Source organism: Myotis daubentonii, chromosome 1 (genome assembly GCF_963259705.1).
Source record: "Myotis daubentonii chromosome 1, mMyoDau2.1, whole genome shotgun sequence".
Lineage (NCBI taxonomy): Eukaryota > Metazoa > Chordata > Mammalia > Chiroptera > Vespertilionidae > Myotis > Myotis daubentonii.
In genome coordinates, this window is record NC_081840.1 from 14,222,567 (window position 1) to 14,235,158 (window position 12,592).

The window sequence follows — 12,592 nt, forward strand, 5'->3', positions numbered from 1 at the left end:
GAAAGAAACAAAAATTATATATAATAAAATAATAGAAATATTCTTGAGGGCAGGGTACAATGGGAGTGAGACAGAAAGGAAGAAAAGAGACAAATTCAGTGTGATGAGAACCTGAAATGATTCTACCATTGGAATTACAAGGATTTCAAAGATATTAAAAGGAATATACCTTAATTTTTGTAAAAATTTATGGTACTTTCAAAGAACATGTTCAGAGATGAAACAAATTCCATTCCCCACAGCCCTCAAGCTATGTAACTGCTTCACAAATGACTCTTGAAGTGAATAGGAAAATGAGTTATAATTTGTGAGACCATTGGGAAAATAGAGATAGGCTTATGCACAAGAATGTTCACTCTACTCATGAAGAAACATGAATGGAGACTAATAATCCTGATACTAAAAAATCAGGTAGTAAACTGATTGGACTTTAGTAAGGCTGGAGTGGAGAATCAGGGCAGCAGACAGGTCAGTGAGTCAGATAAGTAACTGAGAAGAAAGAGAAGAGGTTGAGCCAGGTCATAGATTGCTTTGTTTGGATGCTTTCTTTGTACTTTAATCTGTAAACAATATAAGGTTGCCAAAATGTGTTTTAAGCAAGTCAGTGATATGATTTGATGTGTATTTTAGAAAAAAATTGGATGTTTGAAGCAGTATTTGCTAAACAGGGTTTTTTAAATTTATTTTGGGGGACAAAATTGATCCCATAAAATGTAATCGATGCTTTTAACAAACAATATGAGAGGGTGAGGACAGTCTTATTGCCAAATGCATTGAGAAACTCTATATTGAAGAAAGGTATATAATTATGTCACAACTTTTTTTTTTAATTTTTTAATAAATTTTATTATCAGAGAGAAAGTGAGAAGGAGAGATAGAAACATCAATAATGAGAAAGAATCATTGATCTTTCTCTCCTGCATGCTCCCTACTGGGGATTGATCCCACAACCCAGGCACGTTTCCTGATCAATAATCAAACTGTGACCTCCTGGTTCACAGGTTGCTGCCCAACCACTGAGCCACACTGGCTGTTCTCACACTTCTGTTACAACTCTCTAAAAGACCATAAAATACCTAACATGCCCTAGATTAATTTGGTAAAGAAATTTTTTCTTTCTGAATAATCTGTGAGCACTAGTTTGTGAAATGTTGTCATTGAGGCTGAAATGGAATGTACAGGTCTGGAGCTAGGCATAACTCTTAGGAAACCTTGAAATGTTTCAAGCAAATGTTATTGGGGGTTGGAAGGAAAATGATAATATGTCAGGATAGGCTGAATGAGACCCTAAGGGGATATGATTGGTCAGGGAAATTGTTCAGTCAAATTATTCTTGGATTTCTGATGATGTCATATTTCTGTATTATAGATTGCCATATAGCAAGTTACTCTAAAATGAATTGATTAAAACAGCACACATTTGTTATCTCATAGTTTCTGTGAGCCAGGAATCCAGGTACACCTTAGCTGGCTCAATTGCTTTCAAGTCTTTAACAAGTCCAAGATGACAGTTTAAGCTGCAGTGTCATCTGAAGGCTCAACTGGGGAAAGATCTCTGTCCAAGCTGGCTTGTTTGTTGGTAGAATCCAGTTCCCCTTAGGCCATTTGAATGTTTTCTCTGACTATTGTCCCAAGGTCACACTCATTTCCTTGCCTCAAGGCCCTCTCCATATAGTAGTTTGCTTCACCAGAATGAATAAGCAGAGAGAGTGAAGCAAAGGAAAGAGTGTTAACAAAACGGAAGTCACTGTCTTTCATAGCCTGAGCTTGGAAGTGATATCCAATCACATTTGCCATATTCAAATGATGAACTCAAGTAACTAGGTCCAGTTTGCACCCAGAAGAGGGAACTGGATAAAGGCATGGGGAGCAGGAAACAAGAATGAAAATGAGCCATTATAGAAGGCTGCTTGTCACATGATGTGATGGTAGATATGGGAAGAAATCTGCAAGGGCTTTTCTCTTAGAGATGATTGTTGATTAAAGCAACAACAACAAATAATAATAACATAAAACAACAATTTTCTACCTTTCAAGTGGATGACATGTTATCTCTGTTAAAAGAACTAAAGATTATTGGACAGTTATCCTGTTAATCCCCATAATCCACCAAAGCATTTTTGTAATTTATGGAGGCCATGCGCTGAATCTGATAAGTGATCTGTGCACTCAACTGTGAATATTTTACAATGTGTTTAACACACAAAGCAAATACATCCAGGAAGAAACACAATTAGTAATTAGAAAGTTTATCCCAAGAACAGCTTTTATTTTTATTAAAAGCATTCTTGAAACAAAACATATTTTTGGTATTGTAACATAATACCCTCTATCATTCTCTTTTTCTTTCTGTCCCCTTTTAATGTTATACACATGGTGTGAGAAACCATGTGTTCCTGGTTAAGGACTTATTGTTTGTTAAATTGTTATGGCCTTTGAAATACTTCACACCCCTTTATCTTCTCACCCCCACCTCTGAATATTGTAAATACAATATACATGCATTTTTCAACTAATGGAATACTCAGTTCCCTAGGTGATCACACTGAAGGCCGTTTCAACTTTCTCATTCTAGTGCCAGTCAGATTAGCTGGGTTTAATGATTTAAACCCAAGCATGTGAGCGTTGCCTAGCTTAAATCTGAAAGCCTGGTATTTGGAAATCACAATTATTGATCACACCCTGAACAAAAGTTGAGAGTTCTCTTATTTAAAAAGGAGTAGAGATACTTTGCCCTAATACTTTCTACAGTGAATAGGCTGGCCTATATATAGTTGAAATGAAGTAGGAGACAATCTGTACATATGTGTGTGATCTAATATAGGAGGTCAGTATGGCAAGTTGTAATGATAATGATTTGGGGAAACAAACATCATTGCTGCTTAAATATTGTTAAATTAACTAATAGATACATTAACTAATCTGAACCATGATTCCATCATCTATATAAAAAACATTAATAATAATATTTATACCAAGAAATTATTGAGAATTTTAAATAAGATTATATAACAGTAGCTATTAAAAGATCAAAAACGCAGAGGGATGTGGTATCCAGGGCAAGAGAGAAGCCAATTTGCTATGGATGGTCAGCAAAGATCTCCATGATGCAGCAATGTTATACCTCAGACTTGACAAGGGGAAGGAATCAGACTGGCAAAATATGACAAAGAATTTTCTAGGCTAGGAACAGTTGGGAAGTGCAAAAGATCTAAGGCAGGAACAAATTTGGTGTGTCTTACTAAGAGAAAAAGACCCACGTGGCTGCAGTGTACCAAGATGACAGCTGGGAACATTGGAGGGGGACAAGAAGCCATGCCAGATCCTTCACATAAAGTCCTTACAGGTCATCAGGAGTCTACATTGTCATCCATGTAATTGGAAGCAATTAAGAATTTTCAGTAGGGAAGTGATGTGGCATAATTTGTGTTCTAAACAATAAAAAGGAGAGGTTACTCTGGATGCTCTGCATGGACGAGATTATATGAGAGTTTAAAATCAAATTAAAAATTCTGAGGTGATTGAGGTAATCCCAGCTAGATATGGGGATGTTTTTGAATGAGGAGAGCAAAGGAGATGGAAAGATGTGGAAAAAATCAGAATACATTTCTGAGACCAATGCAATGGGGTTCTTTGATAGAATGGATTCAAAGGGCAAAACAAACAGAAAACAAAACAAAGAAACAGAGAGAGAAAGTTCAAACTTGAATTCTAGTTCTTTTTAATAACTATCTGGGTATATTGTAATGACATTTACTGTGGTGGTAGGGCAGAGTTTTGCCAATGTTAATTTTAAAAATATGATTATTCAATAGAAATGGTAAGCATACAGTGGAATATATGAAACTGGGCCACAATGGAGCATGGCTGGAGATAATATTTGGGAATCATTGAAATATAGGTTGAATTAATATTGGTAAAGGACTTGGAAATGTCAGGCACATAGTACAGACTAGCTAATTAATTGCTGAAGTCTACCTGCTATTATATTGCTGTCACTGATGTATAAAATATGTGAAGAGAGGAAAACTGATGATCAATTATATTACACTACAGGCCTGATGCATGAAGATTTGTGCAAGAATAGGCCTTCCTTCCCCTGGCTGCTGGCATCGCCTTTGCTCTGGCTTGGAGCCGTCTTTCTGCCTTTGCCCTGGCCCGGAGCCACCTTCCACCTCTCGCCTTGTCGTATCAATTTGAATATTCCCTCCTTATTGGCTGTGAGGACCACCATCTTTATCATGAAGTGATGGTTAATTTGCATATTACTCTTTTATTAGATAGGACAGTAATATCCCAATTCCAATATATCAGTTATATTCCAATAGTTAAAGGTGGAACAGAAGGGAGTATTAGCATAGGAAGTTTAAAAATGGAAAGTAATGCTTGACCAGAGTGGCTCAGTGGTTGAGTGTCAACCTATGAACAAGGAATTCAAGTTTGATTCCTGGTCAGGGCATATGCCTAGGTTGCAGGCTCAATCCAGAGTGTAGGGGATGGGGAGGCAGCTGATCAATGATTCTCTCTCATCATTGATGTTTCTATCTCTCTCTCCCTCTCCCTTCCTCTCTGAAGTCAATAAAACCTATATTTTATAATAAAGGAAAGTAAGAGTAGAGTTCAGAGGAAAAGTGGAAGTGTCCTCTACCTCTAAATGCAAAAGAAAATGCTAAGAGAAGTAGAATGTGAGTGCCTAAATAAAATATTCCTGAGAAGGAAAAGAAGATGAAGATGAGTTGGCTTTTACACTTGGCAGCATTCAGGTTACCGAGAATCTCAATTAGTGTAGCAGCAGTATGTTGGAAAGAAAATCCTTGTTAGATCAAGAGGAACAAAAACGTGAAGGACATGTAGAATAGCAATCAACACTTTAGAATGTCTTAGTAGGAAGAGAATCAGAGAGGTGGAGTTGAAGTATGTTTTATCATTTTTAAGATGTTAAATCTTAGAGCATGTTTATATGCCACTAGGAACAAATAAATAGAAATGGAAATAAATCATGTTTTAGCTGAGAGATTAAATACTAGTAATCAGACCTTGAGAAAACACAAAAGACCAGCTTTTTGAGGTATCATCTCTTATAATGGAAAGGAAGCTAGAGAGTAGGAGATGAGATAAGATACATGTGAGATTGTGCAGTAGTAATATGGCAAAATAGATTTCTTTCAATTGCTTCTAATCATTGGGTGGATGGGTGTTTAAGGTTTTAGAAGAGAGTGGAAGGTATAAAATAATTACTTAGGGAGATCCAAAAATGAACATTAAAAACGAATGGAAAGAAATGTCCCATTTGGTATTCAAAGTGTAAGTTTAAATTGTGGTTGTGCAGTTCAGGTTTACATTATCTCTAACTGTCTTAGCCACGTATAATTTCTTCTTTAAGCAAGAACAATATAGCAAGATTAGGGCAAGAGATTTGTGAATGTTTTCAAGGAAATAATTATAATGGTTTATCATCGAATCTAAGATGAGTAAAGGAGGAATTAATGACCTCAAAAAAATATTTCATAGAAAGACTAGGGCAGACCAATGAAGAAGGCAAAGGATTGTTGGATAAGATAGAAAAGTATGTCACCTGAAAGAACAGGAGCTTGTGTGAGAAATTTCAATATTAAGACATGAGATTTCAGAAGTGATAACAAAATCAGTGGTATAAACCTTATAATGGTCAAATTAAGATGAAGGACTAGATCACTGTACATGAGGAGGCTCATTATGTTTGAGCCCAGGGTGTCAATATGTCATTCAGAGAATCCAATACATTAAAATCACCAAGAAAGATGATAAGAACAAACATGAAGAAAGTCGATAAAGAACCAAGTGTTGAAATCTTCAGCAAGTAAGATGCATCAAGGAGGTCAATGAGTAATAGCAACAAAGAAGGACAGGGATGGCTGTTAACAGGAGTCTTGTGGGAGAAAAAGAGAATATGATATTGAAGTATAGTGGGGAGGAAGAACGATACATATTCCATAGCCAGGCACTGAGGGGAATGAGAGAAATAAATGGCCTCCACTCTGAAGGAAGGGGGATGTGGCTATCAAGTGCAGAAAACAATCTCCCAGTGATAATTAGTAGGAGATATTTTACTGATGAATTTGGATAGAGGAAGCTCCTCAGAGCTGTTGTTTCTCTTTTTCCATTCCTAATATTATTTATTTATTTTTCAGTTTTGTTTTGTTTTTATTTTGCTTTATTATTATTCTTATTGATTTTAGAGAGGGAGAGGGAGAGAGAGAGACAGAAACATCAATTATGAGCGATAATCATTGACTGGCTGCCTCTTGCACATCCCGCACTGGGGATGGAGCCCACAACCTGGGCATGTGCCCTTGACCAGAATCAAACCTAGGACCCTTCAGTCCATAGGCTGGCATTCTATCCACTGAACCAAACTGGCTAGGGCTATTTTTCAATAATTAAGCCAGATGAACGGTTTTAGTTTTTTCAAATATTTTTCTTTGTCTTTTTGTTTTATTATTTTCTCTCATGAATCTCTGGTTTGTATTCCATTGCTTTTCTGTTATTGTCTCTTTTATTTATGCTCATTTGGGTAGCATTTTTTATGGTTTTGTAATTACTTCTTTATCACAAATTGCTCATTAATGAGCAGACTTTTTTTTAATTCTCATAAGAGAGTATGTTTTTACTGATTTTTAGAGTGAGAGGAAGGGAGAGAGAGAAACATCAATGTGAGAGAGACGCATACATCAGTTGATTGCGTCTTATAACCAAACAGACCAGGGATCAAACCCACAACTTATTGGTGTATGGGACAATGATCCAACCAACCAAGCCACCCATCCAGGGTCAGATTTTCTTCTTGGTTGGGCTTAACTGTATCCTATTTAGCATTATATGTTGAAGACCTAACCCCAGTACCTCAAATAGTAGGTGTATTTGAAGACAGGGCCTTTAAAGTGGCGATTAAGTTCCAGTGAAGCTATTAGGTTAGACCTGAATCCAATCTGAACGGTGTTATAAGAAGAGGACATTTAGATACATTAGGAATGCACATAAAGGAATGAAAGGCCTTGCGAAGATATAAGGAGAAGGTGGTTGTCTGCAAGCCTATGAAAGAGACTTTGGGAGAAACCAAATCTGCTGACTTCTTGATCTTGAACTTGTAGCCTCCAAAATCCTAAAAAATTAAATTTCTGTTTTTTAAGCCACCCAGTAGGAAGTGTGTTTTTTAGTTCTAAGTATATTCACTTTTGCAGTATGATTTCTTCTGTTATAGATGAATTATTCAGAACAATGTTTATATTTTTTCCTAACCATTGTTTTTTAAGTATATTTTCATTATTGATTTTTAATTACCTTATATGATTTTGATTCTTCCTAATGTCCTGAGAAAATGTAATCTAAGGTACCATAAAAATTTTTAAATTTTGCATGTAAGCCCTGAAGAATATGGACACTCCTTTTGTTTGGAGTATGTTGTCCACATATCCATTACATTGAGCTTCTAATTTTGTTGTTAAAAGCTCCTATATCTTTATAAATATTTTTGTTGTGTGAATTATCAATAATAATTTATTTTAATATCTCACACTAATGGTGGATTTATTAAATTCTACACTCTAAATTTTTGTTTACACATTAAAAATACTTAGTATGTTAATTTAAATAAGTATTTATGATAACTTCTCATGGAATTAATATTTTTAAAATCTCCAATAATGTATTTATCTTAAACTCCATTTTGTTTGAAATCAGCATAGAATATCAGCTTTCTTTTTCATAGTATATGGCTGGCTTATCTTTTGTATCAGCTTTCTTTTTCATAGCATATGGGTGGTTTATCTTCTGTCATCTTTTGTTGTTGCTGCTGTTTGTTCACGTTAGATTTTGCTCCTCTGATGAAAATCCATTTCATGTCTTATCTGCCAATCCCAAAGCTCAATGACACATTCTTGATTATGAAGGGCAAGTCAGTAAAAATGGAAAATGAAAGAGGAAAAAGCTATTAAATATACCCTCCAGCCCTGCATCAGCAAATTTATTCCCCAGCGTCGTCCCCATTGACTATCTGATTTCCTTTTCATGTAACTTCAGGCTCTTACATAACAGGATCCTTAGGGTTCCCTCAATCAAATAATTTTCTCTTTGTCTAAGAAAATAATTTAGCCTTAACTTTGGCAAACTGGAGCAATAATGAAATTCTTGTTCTCTGAGCCCAGTGTACTCTAATCCATATCTGAAAACATCTCCAACATTGAGAGCCATCTGCTCAATCAATGAAACTTTATATAAAGTCCTGGCATTGAATTGGTTGGTGATCTATATGATGCCACACAGTTCTGAGTTTTTGAGACTCTAGGATCATTTGTTTTCACACGTCCAGGATTCTGCAATTCAACACCAGGCAGAAGGCTATTTCCTTCTTAAGAAACCAGAGTATATTTGAGTTTTACATGTGAAAGGCAGAGAGTGGCTAATTTAGACAAAGATAAACAATTGGAAATAACTCTGGAGATATATTTGGAAAAATTGAAAAAAGTCATTGGCTACTTTTGTGAAATGGTATGGATGGATTTGCTGTAGATACCTTGTGTGGACCAATCTCAGAGTAGGAGACACCATGGCAGGCTATCTATGGCAGGCTGTCCCCAGCTGCCATGTTGCAGGAGGCACTGGCCATATAGTAGTCTTCCTCATTAATTTGGAAATTATTTTTTTATGATTTTGCCAAATCCAAAGATAGATAATTTATATGATAAAATAATTACTGGAAAACGGTATATTCCAATAAATCAATACATTCAGATTTTTGACAGAAGAAAATGAATTGTCTTGTTTTATTGGAATAGTACATTTTTTCTTGCTGCATTTACAAAGGAGGCCCGAATTAGATAAAATAAATACATTGCAGATCTACCACATTAAAAATATTTAAAATAAATAAAATTAAATGTTAAAAACCATTCTTTGGCCAATGTGCCTATTGATGAGTATCTAAATCTTCTATTTGTACTAGGTCTTTGATTTAATACATTTCACATTATAGTCATGTGGTCTACTGCTCATTTTTTTTATGATTATATTTTTGTTGATTTTAGGGAGGAAGGGAGAGGGAGAAAGATATTGAAACATCAATGATGAGAGAGAATCATTGATCGGCTGCCTCCTGCACACCCCCTACTGGGGATCAAGCCTGCAACCCAGGCCTATGCCCTTGACTGGAATTGAACCTGGGACCCTTCAGTCCACAGGCCAATGCTCTATCCACTGAGCCAAACATGCAGGACTACTGCTCATTTTATGAGCCAGAATAATAGTCAAGCTCTTAATTTAAATCTACAATTACTTTTGTTTTAATATGAATTGGTAAGTAGTAACTAATTTTCATTTACCATTAATAAGTCACAAAGTTGACTGTATTAAAAACGTTGACATTAATGCATAATGATCCACTAATTTTATAATAGCATGTAATTATTTGATAAAATAAAAATGCCATGAGTACAAATTTAATTGCTCTAACAATTTTTTTAGTGAGGTAGATAATATTTTATATTTATACAAATTGTGTGTTACAGTACTAACTTTTTATATCATGTCTCCATTGGTTAGAACAGCGATTTTCAAACTTTTTCATCTCATGACACACATAAACTAATTACTAAAGTTCTGCTGAATATCAATAAATATATTTTTTGCCAATCTAACAAAAAATAGGCCATAACTCTGATTCATTTACACTAAATATCTACTGTTGTCATTTTTTTATTTTATTTAACAATCTAAAGGAAAAGAGGTCAGGTATTGAATGTTTCAAAATTTTTTTAGGCACACCAGTGCTGTGACGCATTGGTTGAAGGTCACCGGGTTAGAAAAATACATGCTCAAAGTACTATCAGGAAAAAAACAAAAAGCCATTAGAATAAAAAAATAAATGCAATTATCTGCATAAGTAAGTACAGTTTTTGAGAAATTAGACAAAATGCCAGAAAATAGGAAGTGACTTCAGAGCTACAAATTTGTCCATTATATAGCAAAAGATACTTCACTGATAGAACATGATATACGCATTCTATCTACCATGTCAGTCACAATGGATGAATTTTAGGAAAAACAGGAAGACTATCCTACACGCCCCATTGAAACAAATAAGCTGTTTTGAATTTGGATTAAATCAGATACAATTTCAAATTTGAATATTAAATTATTAGTTCCTTTTGTTGAAAATGATACACTTCAGTTGCAATCTGTTAATTGTCTAAAGATGGTATATGTAGGAAGTTGTTAGACATATTTAACCCATCTTTCTTGCATATGTGGAAACAATGAGAACCTTTGTTTTGCCTCAAAATATTTGTTAAATTTATTACATTAGAAATAATTTGGTGATGAAAAAATATTTTGTTAAATAACTAGCAGCATTGGCAGATATTTATTGTAGCGTGGATAATGAAATAGATTTAAGGATTCTAAATTGAAACAATTTTAAAATGAATAATTACTGTCTTCCTGCATAAAAATATATGAAAATGAGAAAAACTCTGTGTTTGAATGCATAATCTACATGATTCTGATCTTAGCAAGGCCATGTCTAGTATTGAGAAGATAATTCCAAAAATAACATGAACGTGGGAATGTTTTTCAATTAGCTGTAACCACTACCAAATTTGATGATATTCTGGAAGAATTTTATCATAATACAAATGCTGATAACAGAAAATATTTCACATTATTTTGTGCATTGATATACAAAATCAAATGATCCAAATATGAATAGATGCAAATACACAAATTATATTAAATTAAGAAATGCTAAATATTACTGAATTATTGAAATCCCAGACATGAGTCATACAGAAGAGATAATTAGCTTACATATTCTACATATGAATATATTTGGGGAATTTTGTTCATTACTTGATTAAAGAAAACATATACAAATTAGTTTGCTGTTAAAACAAACTAATACCATACAAAAATAAATTCAAATGAAGAAATGCTTCTAAACTCCTTTTTTGAGGCTCATAATATCTTGTTATCCAAACCAAGTAACAGAAGATGAGTCCAAGAGAAAAGAAAAATGGTAGACCAACCATATTCATGAAACCACACATATCTTAAACAAAATATTGGCAAACACATCCAGAAATATGTACATGATATAATGTATTATGAACAAGTTAGTTTTCTGATTTCCATCCATTGTGATTATGACTGTGCAATATATTACCTATTTCATTTAAAATATTTATGTACAGTGATTTTCTCTAACTATAGTATGAGCACCGTTAAGGTATGTCTGTTTTGTTTGCTGCTAAGCCCATATACCTAGACCAGGACCTTATATAGAAAGTTGTCAATAAGTGTATGTTGAATGAACTAATCCCATAAATGAATGTATATTAACTTTAGAAAATATTCTACAAATATAATTCATCAAATTAAGTGATCAAAGGAGAAAACCATATGAGTCTCAATACTTGCAAATAAATAAACTATAAATTCTATAAAATGGGCAACTTTCTTTTCTTTTTTTAATCCTCACTTGATGGTATGCTTTTATTGATTTTAGAGAGAGAAGAGGGGGGAGAGAGAGAAACATCAATGTGAGAAACATTGATTTGTTGCCTTCTGTATGTGTTCCAACCAGGGATTGAACCCACAACTTAGGTATGTGCCCTGACCTGGAATCAAACCCACAAACGTTTAGTGTATGGGATACCACTCCAACCAACTGAGCTACCCAGCCAGGGCAAAATGGGGAACTTTCTTAACCAGATTATCTGCCAAACCAAATAATATACATAGTGATATACATAGTGGTAAACTAACCGACTTTTCTCTTAAAATCAGGAATAAGAAAGTATGCTTGCTATTCATTCTTATTCAAAAATTTTATTCAACATTCTAAATATTGCACAAAGTATAACTGCCTAATCACAAAACAATAATAATCTATATATAATTTTATTTAGAATTAATAACAGAGTTTATTAAATTTCTACCCCCAAACAACAAACAGGAAAACTAACTTCAGAATAAAAATAAAAAAATATTAATATAATACTCTTTCATAAATCGATGCAAGAAGTATTATTAGAAGGTATACAGGAGTATATGCATGCGTGTGTTCATATATATGCATGTGTATACATATTTATAAACAACACAATGAAATAAATAGAAAACAATGTCATGATTATGGAAAGGAAGAATCAAAATACAAAAGATGGCAATTGTACCAAATTGACTTACAGAATCTAAATTTTTAACACATGTTGCAATTTTTAACACATGAGCTTCTTCACAGAATTTGACACAAGTAGATTCTAACATATATGCAGAGGAGTAAATGAGCCTATTAGAGCCAATATACTTATTAAAACAAACCAAGAAGATGAGAGAACTTGGACAATTAGCTTTCAAAGCATCTTATAAAACGAGGATGGTAATATAGTAATTTTTGGCACAGGCCAGAAACAGCTCCTTGCAAGTATAGATATTCATAATGGCAATAATCCCTCTGTAAAATAGTAGCGATAAACACTTCAGTTCAGAACAGTTGGCTAACTGGTGCTTGATGAGGGGAAATTATGTTATATGCTATTTTAAAAAAAATTACACAGTA